At 45.2% G+C, this 14,095-nt stretch overlaps 1 pseudogene; it reads left to right on the plus strand.

Annotated features, from left to right (window-relative positions):
- Positions 1–234: 234 nt before the first annotated feature.
- Positions 235–13,847, plus strand: LOC136511055 (G-type lectin S-receptor-like serine/threonine-protein kinase At2g19130; annotated as a pseudogene).
- The last annotated feature ends 248 nt before the right edge of the window (positions 13,848–14,095 follow it).

The raw sequence follows: 14,095 nt of genomic DNA on the forward strand, positions 1-14,095 counted from the left end.
AGCTTATAGCACAGTTTTCTATGCAAGTAACATGATGGGAAAAATATATTTTCTATCAGGGTAATGCACATTTTGTGTTCTCCCTGTTCTTGATAATTATTATAACCATGTGCATAGCTACACCTAACCAACTACCCACGGCAAAGCACGGGATACTTACTAGTATATTACTATGGTTCTAGTACTACTCAGTATTCACTACCTCCATCTCCCTTTGTTTTTTCTCAGTCAGTCATGCATTCTGCCTTATTCCTTCTTGTGTACCTCCTCTACTCTCTGCATGCTCCTACCTGTTCTACAACAACAGATTCCATTTTAGCCGGTGAAGCGCTCATTGGGGGTGCCAAGCTTGTCTCCAGCAACGATAGGTATGCGCTTGGCTTCTTCCATCCAGGCAGTAAATCCTCTATTCGGCACGCTCCCAAGCACTGGTACCTAGGAATATGGTTCGACAAGGTCTCCCTGTTAACTCCAATATGGGTAGCAAATAGGGAGAGCCTAGCTATAGGTCATCACAGAATGACAAAGCTCGCTATCTTTGAGGACGGCAACCTTGCCATCTTCAACCAAGCCACCAAATCGGTGGTTTGGTCGACCCATGCAAGTATAACAGTCAAGAACTCTACGGCCGTGCTCCTGGACAATGGAAACCTTGTCTTAAGGGACACAACCAACCCCTCCAACATCTTATGGTAGAGCTTTGACTACCCTATAGATATCATGCCCCCTGGTGCAAAGTTTGGCATAGACAAGACCACCGGTCTGAACCGGCGTGTTGTTTCCAAGTGGAGCATGATTGACCCATCTCGCGGCCGCTATTGTCAGGAATTAGATCCTACTGGTGCTCCCCAATTTGTCTTCAAACTATGTAACATGTCCATAGTGTATTGGTCTACTAGGGAATGGAACGGCCAATACTTCAACGCAATGCCCGAAATGTCAGGGCGCACTCTGTTTGACTACAGGTTTATCAACAACGACAAAGCGGAGTACTTCCAATCCATATTGCTAGAGAAAGACTTAATATCTATTAGTATTTTGGACATATCTAGTCAGAACAAAACGCTCATATGGCTTGAGGACAAGCAAGAATGGACAACAATATACACCCAACCTAAAGATTTATGTGATATATATGCTACTTGTGGACCATTCACTATTTGCCACAACAATGCACCTTCTCCATGTGATTGCATGAGGGGATTCTCAGTAAGGTCACCTGAGGACTGGGAGCAAGAGGATCATACCGGTGGTTGCACAAGAAATACGCCATTGGATTGCAGCACCAGAAACCATAGTGGAGCTAAAACGACAGATAAGTTCTACCCATTGCCTTATGCAACACTGCCTACATAAGGTGACATTATTGGTTCTATTGGGAGCATAGAACAATGCGAACAAGCATGCCTGGATAACTGCTCTTGCTCTGCATATGCCTATTCTAGTGGTGAAAGATGCTCCCTATGGTATGACGATTTGTTAAACATAAGAAGCTATACCAATGGAACCACTGATGATGGGGGAATTCTATACCTTTGCATTGCTGCCAAAGATGCATATAATTGGAGAAATAGTAAGAGATCAAAAAGAAAGATCATTGGGGCTATCATCGCTGCAAGTGTTGTAGTTCTGAGCATGTTATCAGCTTTTTTCATGTGGATGACCTTGAGGGAACAATCTTTTCGCATATTGAATGATGTTCAAGGTGGAAATGGAATTATTTCTTTTAGGTACATTAATCTTCAAAATGCAACTAAAAATTTCTCTAAGAGAATAGGGAGTGGTGGTTTTGGATCTGTGTTCAAAGGGCTTTTAACTGACTCGACTGCTGTTGCAGTGAAGAGGCTTGCTTGATGGTGTCCGACAAGGAGAGAAGCAATTTAGAGTTGAAGTGAGTTTCATAGGAATCATCCAACACATCAATTTGATCAAGCTAATTGGCTTCTATTGTGAAAGGGATAGGAGGCTGCTTGTGTATGAGCACATGCCAAATTGCTCCCTTGATGCACATATTTTTGATAGCCATACATCGGTCCTAAATTGGAGTACCCGTTACCAGATAGCTCTTGGAGTAGCAAGAGGGTCGGCCTATTTGCATGAGAGTAGCCGGGGTTGCATCATACACTGTGATGTTAAGCCAGAGAACATACTTCTTGATGCATCATTCATACCTAAAATCATAGACTTTGGGATGTCAAAATTTTTAGGAAGGGAATTCAGCAGGGTTATAACTACTATGAGAGGAACTGCAGGGTATCTCGCACTTGAATGGATCAGTGGAGTGGCAATTACATCAAAAGTGGATGTCTATAGCTATGGGATGTTGCTGATTGACATTATATCAGGGAGGAGAAAGAGAAACACATGTGAAGAAAATACTAGTGATGATGTCCATGTTGCATGTTTCCCAGTGGAGGTTGCAAGTAAACTCCTGTATGGAGATATTGGGAGTTTGTTGGATGTCTAGTTATCTGGTCATGCTAACTTGGATGAGGCTAAGAGAGTCTGCAAGGTGGTTTGCTAGTGTACCCAGGAAGAGGAGTCAGATCGGCCAACCATGGGTGAAGTAGTACAAATTCTTGATGGTTTGTTGGAAATTGATATACCACCAATGCCAAGATTTCTTCAAGCTATCATAGGAAGGTCACACTAGATATGCTCATAGAGCACCTAGTCCTTTATGAAGGCAAGGGTTACCTCATGTTTGGTTAAAATAAGCTTTTGTGCTCGATGAAAAGCTTCTGAGGCTTTATGTGATGTAGTAATATATGCAAAGCAAGACTCAGCAAGCAAATAATTTAAGTACAAGTTCAGCAGCGTTTACACTGTAATTGTGATGATGCATATACTTCTAGCTCGGACGAAGAGGTCAAGGAGGTAGGAATTCATAATAGGTAATAAGAGTTCTTAATTTCACAGGAGCTTGGAGCTAGGCTAACATTCCAACAAAGGCTAATGGAAACGAGATGCAATGGTCAACATCTTTAGACATCAGAGCTGAAATTTGTCTATAAGAAGAACTAAAACCATAGATTCCATTGCAGTCGACAAATCTGGCTATGGAACATGGAAGCAAAGTGAAGTCAGAAATCTTCTGCATTTTTGTTTACTTGTTATCTGTGGCCTCAATAGTCAGTAGTCAGTACACGACCAAGCCCCACCCCTCTGTCGTCTTCTTCCTGTTTCCTCGGCTGCAACCTCGGGGTTTGCTGGATGGGAGCGAAGCCTCCCGTCGGCAACAGCAATGTGCCAAACATACCTCTCTTATGCCGGCACGGCAGCGCATCAGACAGCACCGCTATTCGGTGGACATTCACCAGATTTTTGTATGGCGAACGATTGGACAGCTCCCACTGGATTTCATTTCAAGAAAAAAATTAGATCCATTTATTTCCCCTTTTGGCATGCAGCATTCGGTTTCTGTCTGTTTGCACGCGGCCAGATGTGTGCTGGTGTCGAGCGGAATGCTCTTTTTCTCTTTGGGCTGCTGATGCCATATGATGTAACCCTAAAAAAATAAAACATTTATTTGAAAATGCTATAACTTCTGAACGGTGTATCAATTTTCAATTTCATCTGCACCGGTGTATTAACTTATAATATATAACTTATACATAAAAGTTATGAAACCTAACTTATATATATAAGTTATGAAACAAAATGAACGAATTAACTTATAACTTGTGCTAAAAACTTGGAAACACAAAGGAATGAATTAACTTATAACTTATGCCAAAACTTGAAAACACAAAAGCTATGAAAACATAACTTATGTACTAAAGTTATAAAACACAACTTATGTTCATAAGTTATTCTACAATTTATGTAGGTAAGTTATTCTATACAACTTGCCAACGATACCCAATAAGTTCTGATAAAAAGTTGTGCTAATAAGTTCTGCTCTACAAAATGTTATATTGTAAAAGTTGTGATATATAAGTTGTGACAATAAGTTATGCATAAAAGTTATGCGTATAACTTAGAAACTTTTGAAAAAAAGAAAAGTTACGTGTATGCTCGTAAAAAAGAGGAAAGTTATGTGTATAACTTGTTTGTACTCCCTCCGTCCAAAAAATATGCAATTCTAACACAGTGTCATGGTTTAGTATCCTAAGTTTAATTAATTATAGATAAAAAAATTATTAATATTTATGATATCAAATAAATACCATTAGATTAATTACGAAATATATTTTCTTAATAAATTAATTTGGAGTCATAAATATAAATAGTATTCACTAGAAATTTGGTCAAACATAAACTACTTATGTCGGCACGCAACTTGTTATTGCATGTTTTCTTGGACAAAGGGAGTATAACTTAGATATATAACTTAATGAACGACTTAGATGTAAAGTTGGACATATAAGTTATATTCAATAACTTAGATGTATAAATTAACATCATAATGTATTAGCAGAAATGTGAAACTGTGTATGAAATAACTTATATAAAAAATAAAAAGGTAAAAGAAAAAAGTAAAAAATAAAAAATAAAAAAGGAGAAAGATGGACGCACCTACAGTTAACATGCTAACGCATGTCCGACTCGAAACATGCCAACTCTACGTAATTGAATCAGGCGAGGGAAAACTGTAGACTTCTCCATACGGCTGACGCACGTAGGATCGTTCGCTGCACCAAGAACGAATGAACATTCGTGAAAATGGAATTGGACGCATCGGACCAGCAGACGCTACTCAGCCTTCAGCGCATGCACTGGCATGGCTACCCGCCTCCGCGTCCACGTCGGCATGGCGCGCTAATGGGCTAATGGCGGCGCAGCTCGCCCGCTGTGCGCCTGCCGGCCGAATTTTTTACAATTTGGCCCTTTTTTGAAAGTTTCTCACAAATAGACCCCTAGCAGAAAATAATTTAGGAAATGGACCCTTAGCTCGGTGCCATTGGTGCTGGCGCCGAGCTCCTGGGCACGGGGCAATGACCTACCAGGGGGCTCGGCGCCAGAGTGACTGGCGCCGAGCTTGGCGCCGTAGATCTTGGTGCCAAGCTCGGCGCCAGTCACTCTAGCACCGAGCCCCCTGCATTTAACCCTAGGCCAACCTTCTTCCCCGAGCGTTCTTCCTCTTCTTTCTCCTCCCTCTCGGGTTTTTTCTCTCCCCACTTCACCCTACCTCACGAATCGACATATTGGACCTTGAAAACCTTGATTTGATCCGTAGATCTTCGAGAGCAAGGTATACTCGCTCACCTCCTTTTTTTGCATTGATTCGGTATATATTAGTCGGATTTTTGAACCTAAGAATCGTCATCACTTAGGGTTTCATTGTATCCCTCAATATATGTATTATACAACCGTAGGTTGATTCCAAGGCGTGGAAAATGCTAGCAAACCAAGCCGCATGTAGTTATGTTATGGGTTCATTGTTGTGGATGAAATGAGAAACCCTAGGTTTAGGGTATAATGTTAAATGCTTTCGGTTCTTAGAACGAAATTGGTTGTATTGTATTTATGTTTCTCATTGATATTTTTTCTGTGATGTTTCTAGTAGAGGCGGGCATATAGGCGCAGGAGGCTGAGGACAACATTGGTAGACTGAGCGATCTCATCGCTCTAGCAGAGGCGGGCATTCAGGCGCATGAGGCTGACGACGACATAGGCAGACTGAGCGAGCTCATCGCTCTAGCAGAGGTGGGCTTACAGGCAGAGGAGGATGACGATGCATTCTTCACTCAGGGCGTAGCGGCCGCAGATGAAGCGGAGGCCGCTTACTACAAGCGACAGGCAGGTCAAAGCAATGCAGTTGAGCCTAGCCACAACAACAGGGTTGTAGTAGGGGACTGGTACTCGGATGATGAGTTGCTTACTCAGTACATTTCAGACTGAGGATTTGGAAGTACATTTGCCCCTATGTCTACTGTCGGCATGTAGTTGTAGTATTAATATATTGTGTAATGTGGCATAGTATCGAACTTTTCATTATGTGGTTGTTTTCATTATCTATGGTCTTAATATTCCGCTTAATGATATGGACGTATTTAAATTTGAACACGTGCTGCAAAAACACTTAACGACGTACGACATTATATAAATCAACACACGAAACACATTAAATGGCATGTGACTACATGTACCGAACCTAGGTACAGAGTTTTCTTTGACTAAACCTAACATGCCTTAGATAATTAAACCATGCCTTAGGTAATTAAACCTAACATGCCTTAGGTAATTAAACCTGGGTACATGTGAAAAAGATAAAGTCATCCTAGTAGTGTGGCCACATAGCAAATTGTGTTGCACCTTCTCCATAGTAGCCTCCCGTTGTTGGTGGTGGTGGTGGCGGGGGTGACAGGGGAGGCCCCTTCTTCTTGTGGTTAGGGCAGGTGCAATATGGATCATTGCAGAGTGCCTCCTGTGAATCGGCACCATTGTTGTTGTCGTCCTGTTCATCGTCCTTGTAACCACTGCTAACTTCCCTTTCTAGATCGAAGATACGGTCCTGTAGGTAGCAGATGTACTCCGCATGCGGATAAATAGGTCGAGGATCGACCCACCTACTGAACCCATAGTTTTCTTCGGCCAAGGAAGACTACAATAAGTATGTCGTGTAAGTGATATACAAGACAAATATATTGAAAAAACAAATAGTAATAGCAATTACCCATGCTCGCGGGCATTTGAAGAAACGACGACCTCCATCTATTCCCTCAGTGAACATCTACACTAGGCAGTCCTCACCATGCATGCATTTTGGCCACTCTTCTTTCCTTTCATCATATCCTCTCAGTGGTGTCTCTTTGGTGAAATCACTTTTGCTCTCAACTAGGAATCTCTCATAAAGAGCTTCCTCAAAGAAATCGAGACCAAGAGGACCCTCCCACCCCAGGTAGTTTCCTTCCCCTTTCCTCTCCCTCTAGACGACCCTCCAGACATTGGTACTGCAATGAAAGCAAATGCTGAGGAGTGTTCTTCTTCCTTGTTGTTTGTGTGAATGAGAGGGAGTGAGTGGTTATTTATAGGTTGAGAGGAGGAATGGAGGCCTCTCAATGTGCCATGTCAGCGATCCGTATGCCTCTTCACCTCAGCCCTTGGATCAAATAGTCATAAGATGGATGGTGGAGATAGAGTGGAGTTGTGCTTCCTTGCATGCCAATACTATATCAGTGATGTGATAATTCGATGCTATCCGTGTATCTGAAAAGTCTATGTTTATTGTCTGAAAAGCATAGATTCGTTCACTGTTGCTTGGTAATCCTAGATTCATCTACAAAGCATATGTACAATATTTCCTGGAGTATACACGTTGTAATAAATTTATAGTTAATCTGTGTACTACATTTGTGCCTTTGTACAAGTGTAGTATGATTAAAGGTTCACGCAAAAAATTCGCAAGATACGATCTTGTATTAGGAGCATCCACAGTTACAAACAGAGATATCAATATATATTCCAAACATTTAATCATTCAACGAGCATAATGCAACCACAACGAATATCACAACCAACATAATATGTCATGCAAAGTCCTAATAGTCCACAATATCCATACAGTCCCGAATAGTTATAGAAAAGTAAATACAAAATTCACAATAGTTCATAGTAACACCTACCACGTCCCTCACTACCTCCTACTCTTGCCCCTACCCTTGTCACCCAGAGCGCTGGTGCCTAGAGTGTAAGGGTCACGCGGACGGCGTCGCCTAGTGCCTAGAGGCGGTGTAGGATGAGTCGATGGAGTGTCATGGAGCTGAGAGGGCCCAAGCTCATCGTGCCTCTTGTCCATGTCATCGTCGTCGTCGTCCTCCTCCTCATCCTTGTCCCCATCCCCTGTAGCTGCTTGACTAGAGGAACCCAAGGCTCCTCTTCCTGCGGAAGGAACATACACGTCTTGCGTCAAGTCTGTCCTGCAACCACAATGACCAGCCGCACAGCGTAGACGACGTGACAGCCTCTATTGTACAAAACTATGTTAACTAAAAGAATATAACATATTAATGATATGTTTGAAAGAATATTTTAAATCTTACGTCTAGGAAGCCAAGTATGTAGTCATCAGTGACTCTTGGCCGAACACGCTCGATCTCTTCAACTGAGCATTTCAGTGTATTGCCCTGCAACAAAGTTCTCAATAATAAGACTTCTGAACAGATATCATTTAGTTTTCTTTTCTTTTGTACAAGAATGTAACTAATTATAAGGGTTATACAGCTCGAAGGTTGCAATAACTACAATAGATAACTCCTAATGTTGGTCCAAGAACGCCTAATGTATTGTTATGTAACTCGACGTAACAAAATAAGGCGATTGGCTTACCACTCTGTCCAAGATCGGTCCTACCTCCACCTGCCTTCCTGCACGAGTCAATTGGTCGTATGTCGTGTCTTCATCGTTGGAGGACTCGATGTCGGTGTAGTCAGTTTCGGTCCACTGTAGCCTCAGCCTGCACCGTGTCGAATGCTGGTACCAAGCTTGGTACCGCCTAAACTCACGGTTCGTGTGTAGCTCGTTGTTGTCGTCCACGTTGTCGTGCATCTCCTCCCATTCCTCAATGTAGGACTGGTGGTGCCTCTCCTAGTCAAAAATCTTCTTGTTCCTCTGACGATCCAACCTGCACGTATGTCATCGTTACATTAATCCACATACGTGGCACCATATTATAAAAAATGGACCATCATCATGAGACATTTGAAATATCAAAACACTTACTTGTGTAAGTCAACGCCAGTCGAGAACAGAGGCATTGGCCAAAGTTGTCTCACTCCAAATTGGCGTGCAACCCTATCTGGCAGGTGGTACTCGATAGCATAGAAGCAGATTAGAGGGCACCTCATCCTATAGAAGTAGTCGTCGGCCCCACAGACGTTGCTCAGCATATCTAGCTCATTTGTGTACTCAATGTACTCCTTGTCTATCCTCGTGTGCGGAACCCTAACCTGGTCCCAAAGGTATGCCCATGTCGGCTGGCGACTTGGAGGCTAACCTTGGAACCACTCACGATGAGCCAGAACCTCTGGACGACCAACTAGAGAACGAGCCCACATCCATAGTTGTAACAGGTACACGCATCCACCAAGTGATGGGTTGGACGTAGACCGACGACACCCCTCGCATAGCTGTCGGTATAGAAAACACAAGACTACAGAGCCCCAGCTGTACTGACCTGCCTGGTCCTAGTCATTGAGGCAGTGGATCCACATCCAGGACGCATTGTCACCCGTGGCGTCGGGAAAGAGAACGCAAGCAAAAAGGTGTAGGATCCACGCCCAGCAGTAGTACCCAACCATCTCCTCATCTGCCTCCTCAGGGCACTGTGCGATCTCTACACATAGCCATGAGATGGGAACTCTAGAAGTGCGAGCCCCTTGTTCGCCAAGCTCACGCCCAAGGAAGGCCTCCACTCGTGCTCTCCAGCCCTCTGACCTGCACTGCCCGGTGACTGGGTTCCCATGAATCCTTAGGCCTAGCATCTTCTGACAGTCCTGAAGCGAGACTGTCATCTCCCCAAAAGGTAGGTGGAAGCTGTGAGTCTCCGGCCGCCACCTATATTTAAGACAAAGCAAGATTACTTGTCAAAAAGTCAATCACATGAACAAATGGCCATGAATGGAGGCAATGATTCACTTTAATACCTGTCTACCAATGTAGTTATCGCTGCTGAGTTGAACTTGGGCAACCCACGATGAACTTGAAAGGAGATGACATCCAGGCTAGCTCTTTGCAGGAAAGGAGTGTACCTGTCATCGTACCAAATGTCCAAGAACCCACTGTGGGTCCTAGAACGAAGGTGCGGAAGGTCCTGCATCGAATAAAACATAGTCACATGTTACTTCACGAACACATGTACGAATAAAACTTATAGATTATTACCTGCCCCAGCGCAACGAGACATCCTCGGTGGGTCTCCTCGTACGTCGGGTCGAGCAGGTGGAATTGCTCCATCCTACAAAAAAAGTGAATGAATTAGAATTCCAATGTACAATGAAACATGAACTTATAAATGTATAAGTAATTGACACAAATACAAGCATAAATTGAGACATGCATAATTAAATATATGAATAAGACAAATATAAAATAATACTATAAACCAATAGTCCTACCTCACTAATCTGCCAACGGTAACTTCGTGAGTTGTGGCCAAGTCTACTGCACTTGCCGCACTCGTACTGCTCGGGATCAGTAACAAATGGAGTTCCTCTCCCACGCCTAGTTCTTCTGGGTATCTGATCCATAACCATCATGTGCCTCATCCTCTGCCTTGATCCACGCTTGTTCCAATGGTAAGCTAGATCCGCAATGTACTTCGGCCCATCATATGGAGGCCACTCTCCAAGGTCCCGAAAAGACACGAAGCGGGGGCTCCATGTGTTCACAAGCGTGTTGACACTGAACTCGTGAGGTATCCTCCTCTCAATATTATAGTTGCGATGCCTAGCTGCCGCCACCAAATGAGAACATACAAAGTGGTATTGCCTTGGTTTACCACAAGTGCACTTGAAATCTTGGAGGACAACCACATGTATCCTCGACTCTCAGACCTCACCATCGGACGTTGTACCGCCCCTATGCTCGACCTGATAAGTCCCTGTGGCGTGGTCAAAGCATGCAACCTCATGTGTGCCAGCCCTTTCTCTTGCCTTCTCTAGGTGTGCCTTTGGTTTCGGAGCCCATATCTCTCCATCACTCCTCAACTGCAATCATGGGTGTGTCTATCGTTGAACCAGGCAACAAGCTTATAGAAGGTGAATTGAACAATTGCATTCATGGGCATACCACGTATCCCCAATAGCAACTTATTGAATGACTCTGCCATGTTGCTGCACTGAAACTCGTACCTCCAGCCACCGGCGTCGTGAGCTCTCGTCCATTTCTCCAAATCCCTCATCAAACCTATGAGCCATTGTCTACCTTCTGCATTTGATGCGGTTCTGACTTGCTCCAACTTTTCCCTAAAGTACTTGTCCTCAAGCTACCGAGCAGCCTCCTAGAACAGATCAAAGTTACCCTTGACACCGTCCTTCCGGAGTAGATTCTCGACAAGGTGTTGAGTACACCAACGATGGTGCAAAGGTGCATACCCCTCTAACTGCTCTCGCATGGCATTAAGTATGCCCTGATGCCTATCAGATATGACGCCAACCTCCCTGCCAGGCCCAACCACGTGTATCCGGACTAGCCTCAAGAACCATCCCCAACTGTCATTATTCTCCTTCTCAACCAAAGCAAATGCCAAAGGAACCAACTTGTTGTTCGCGTCATAGGATATGGCTATAAGAAATGTGCCCTGGTATTTGCCAATCAAGAACGTACCATCAATGGAGAAGACAGGACGACAGTGCCTAAAGGCCTCGACACACTGAGGGAAGCACCAGAAGGCATGGAAAAATATCTGCCTCCCATCCTTCCATGCATTAGGTTTTGGAATGTACTCATAATGCATGCCTGGATTCACCGCTTTGATTGCATTGAAAAGAACTGGCAGCTGCTCATACCCATCCTCCTAGTCCCCATATATCATCTTCCACGCTCGCTGTTTAGCCCTCTATGCTTTACCATAAGTTATCACATATCCTCCATACAACGCCTCAACGGTCCTGATAATTGTTCTCACCTTCATTTTGGGTTCTCCCTACAAAATTCTCATCAACTGCTTGGCAATGAGGGTAGATGTTAACTGCTGATGCCTTAGTGTCAGCTCATGGTCAGCATAATTGTGTGGCCCGACAACTTTTGTGATCTTCTATTTTCTGGTCACCTGTTGCTTCCTTGCACAAACCCTCCATGGGCAGCGTTCCTTGTCACACACAACTGTGTAACGGTGCTCCACATATGAATGCAATACCCTATAAGGCCTCTTTCGTATCACTGCAAAATCCTGCAACCACCTCTTCAAAGCAGGGAGGTCATTGAACACCCTCCCCTCCTCAATTACCATGTTAGGACTGGCCTCAGGAGCTTCTAGGAGCTCATCATCACGTCCTTCTGCAAACGCCTGATCAGAATGAGCAAGATCACTGAACTCATGAACTCTAGGATCACGGCGGTCGGGAAAGATACGCCTCATCATCTCAACATCACTCTCCATCAGCTCTCCAATAGGACGATCATTATCAGAATCAAGAGACCTAGCCATCTCATATGGCTCCGAATCATGCATAATTTCAACACTATTGGAGCCATGGAATCCATCTCCAAAGTGCACTTGCACAGCAATACGGGGCACATCCATATTCTCAGGAATGTCTCCTGTAATATCATTACAGAAATGAGGAAAGAATGAAAGAAATAGATGTAAGGAATGGGGTAAGCTCCCAAAAACCATGCGGTTAAGACACTTACTCAGATGATTCTGTGTCAAAGGGATCTCATAAGGAGGATCTGCCACGAAAACATGAGTATGACAACCATCTCCAAATACCGCATTGGGGGTAGATTGAGCATCAGGAACCGTAGGCGCAATCTGCACATGTAGGTAAGGTTCTGGAACAGGTGGGTCGATGTGTGCCTGATGATCCATTGCTGGGGTAAACCCATGAGGGATTGGATCAACTAACACCCGACGCACAACCACGTCCAAACATTGCAGCTGGCTCTTCATAGCCGATCTCACATAGTTCTCCCACTGATCCACACAACCAATTGAGATCATTCGCCTGAAGATGTTCGGAGGACAACCTAGGTGCAATACACCATCAACTGCAATGTCATCATCTCCAAAGCAATACAGCTCCTCCTAAGCCCTTGCAACCATCTCACTAAATGAAGGCCTATCATTGAATAGCACAGGCACGCTTTGCATATCAAGAAACTCAACATATCCATAGCGATCGCTTTCAACCGTGCCTCCATGATATATGGTCACTAGGTTGTCCATCTATTTCAAAAACGTAACGAAACACATGTCCTTTAGTCCAAATTAGACGATAGATAGTACCTAACAAGTACTTTCTAACTACAAACTAAGTAATCAAGATAATAACTACGTATATATTTATAGTGTACTCACTAAATAGCTAGATCATATGTAGTTAACTACAAATATAACTACATATCTAAGTAGCTATCTAACTATATCTATTTACCAATGTATCTATGTTTCTATCTATATATATATATATATATATATATCTCACTAAATCAACTAACTAAGTCATCACAGTAACTAGTAAATAACAAACACAAACTAAATAGGTACATTGCATATTCATAATTTTTACTTTTCTGGGTCGGCGGACGATGGGCGTAGGTCAAGGCGAAGATCTGGGCCCGCGGTGGCGCGGCCGACGACAGAGGTGGCGCGCGGCGGGCGCGGGGTGCCCGGCGCTCCACGCGGCGAGTCTGGCTCGACGGGCGCGGGAGGCACGCCGGCGGTGGACGGCGGCAAGGCGGGGCGTGGCCGGTGGTGGAGGGGGGCAAGGCGGGGCGAGGCCGAGGCCGCCGGTGGAGACCAAGGCGAGGCTAAGGCGAGGATGGCGGTGGAGGGCGTGGCGGCGCGGCGCTGCCGCCAACCACAGGAAATGGCGCGAGGGCACGGCGGCGCGGTGCGGGCTCGGGCAAGGGAGCAGCAGTGGCGGCGCGGCGCGGCGAGGGTGCGGGCTCGGCCACCGGAGCAGCAGCGGCTCCGCTGCTCGGCGAGGGCACGGGGTCGGCGCAGCAGTGGAGCAGGCAAGGGCGGCGGCGACGGCGTGGGCAGGGACGGCTTGGGCGAGAAAGGAAGACGAGGCGCGGGCCAGATAGATATTTTCAAGCTCGGCGCCAGTCACTATGGCGTCGAGCTCAGCGCCAAGATCTACAGCGCCGAGCTCGGCGCCATAGTGACTGGCGTCGAGCTCCCTGGCAGGCCACCCTGCCGTGCCCGCCAGCTCGACGCCAGAGACGCTGGCGCCTAGCTCGACGCCAGAGACGCTGGCGCCTAGCTCGGCGCCTAGCTCGGCGCCAGTCACTCTGGCGCCGAGCTAAGGGTCAATTTCCTAAATTCTTTCCGCCAGGGATCCATTTGTGAGAAACTTTCAAAAAAAGAGCCAAATTGTAAAAAATTTGGGCCTGCTAGCTGGGTTCGTCTTGCCGTATCGCCTCTGGCCCTCTGCTCTAGGCTCGTGCAGCTCCGGTTCGTGTCGCTGGCCCGCCGCTGGCCAGG

This window comes from Miscanthus floridulus, chromosome 16 (assembly GCF_019320115.1).
Source record: "Miscanthus floridulus cultivar M001 chromosome 16, ASM1932011v1, whole genome shotgun sequence".
NCBI lineage: Eukaryota > Viridiplantae > Streptophyta > Magnoliopsida > Poales > Poaceae > Miscanthus > Miscanthus floridulus.